The sequence below is a fragment of the Myotis nattereri genome, assembly GCF_964212035.1.
Source record: "Myotis nattereri genome assembly, chromosome: 1".
NCBI lineage: Eukaryota > Metazoa > Chordata > Mammalia > Chiroptera > Vespertilionidae > Myotis > Myotis nattereri.
Window position 1 is genome coordinate 155,177,694 of NC_138075.1, and position 1,557 is coordinate 155,179,250.

Genomic DNA, 1,557 nt, shown 5'->3' on the forward strand with positions numbered 1-1,557 from the left:
TACAACTTTCTCACCCCATGTCCTCTCAAGTTTTGGTCAGATTAATTTTTATGTTTAGTCTTCCTGAAGTTTCCCTATTTTTCAAGTAAGACATAGAGAGAAGACCAACCCCCATCCCCAAAATGGACCAATCCCGCCACAGTCCCTGTTAATCCAAGGAAGCCTGGAGCAGTCCAGAGAGGTGGGTACCACAGGTTAGCGTGGCACCTCTGTGGACGTGGCTGGGCATTTGGGCATAGCATGTGGGCAAGCAGCTGTGTCTACTGGTGTCAGGTGCCTGACAAGGGCCCCTGTGGCTTTGCTCACGGATGTGGTCAAGGAGCAGGTCTGTGGTGCACTCCAGCGCTGGAGGCAGCAGGCTCCTGCTCCGATGGGGAGAAGCAGCCTAGCACGTGCGCCTGAACTGCATCCGGGTGTGTAGGGCTCCCAGTGCCCAACGATGCCCACCCGCAGCCATGGCATTGCATTGGAGTTGAGGCAGCTAATGCAGGAATGAACTTCAGAGCCAGTTTTCCCAGGGGCTTGTCCAGGTAGTCATGCACCAGGTAAACCTCCTCAGCAGTCAGCCCCAATGGCCCAGACCACGCTGCGACCGTTGGCATTCATGAGCCACCACAGCTGAAGCAGGACAAGCTGGGCATCCCCGAGTGCGGCTAGGGCGAGGTGGGTGGCGCAAAAGCAGCCAGGGGCCCATCTCTCTGCTACACTCAACCGCTGAACCAGCTGCCTCAGCACCACCATCCCCACGCTGTGCCACGTGCTGGGCTGTCTGGGGTTCCCCAGGCCGGCCACCAGCCACTGCTTCCCCGGGAGCTAGGGTTCCAAAACGCAACCATGCAAGGCTGGACTCAGCAGCAGCCCTGCAAGGCAGAGGCCAGGCGGCCAGCGGCATGCTGTTCCCATCACACCCCAGATTAATTTTAAGTGTTTACTAGGACTGTGTACACACTGAGTCATGTAGCATGCTATATCAGTTATCAATTCACCCCAACCAATTACCCCAAACTAAGCAGCTTAAAACAATAAGATTTAATTCACTGTTTTGGAGGTTCAAGTATAGTTTAGCTGGAACATTTGAAATCAGGGTTTCTCACAGGCTGCCATGAAGACAGCTGGCCAGGGCTGTGGTCATGACAAGGATCAATCCAGAGGGTTGAGTGATTTTCCTGGGATTACTTCACTGATGAATCCCTCTCCTCCATTTTCTCTCCTTGCTTTCTCTATTCCTGTTATTTAGGTACTAGAGGCCCGGTGCACGAAATTTGTGCCGGGCTGGGGTGGGGGGGGGGGGGAGTCCCTTCAGCCCAGCTTGCACCCTCTCCAATCCCTCGGGGGATGTCCGACTGCCGGTTTAGGCCCAATCCCAGGGCAGTCGGACATCCCTCTCACAATCCTGGACTGCTGGCTCCTAATCGCTCACCTCCCTGCTGGCCTGGTCACCCCCAACTGGCCCCCACTGCTGGCCTGGTCACTCCCAATTATCTCCCCTGCAAGCCTGGTCACCTCTCATGGCCCCCCCACTGTCCTGGTCACCCCAGGCAGCCTGATGTTCAGTCA

At 56.0% G+C, this 1,557-nt stretch overlaps 1 pseudogene across 1 annotated transcript; it reads right to left on the reverse strand.

Annotated features, from left to right (window-relative positions):
* Nucleotides 1–269: 269 nt before the first annotated feature.
* LOC308531906 (peptidyl-tRNA hydrolase-like) lies at nt 270–903 on the reverse strand (annotated as a pseudogene). The gene has a single exon. The product of its transcript is annotated as a peptidyl-tRNA hydrolase-like (transcript).
* Between the last annotated feature and the right edge of the window lie 654 nt (nt 904–1,557).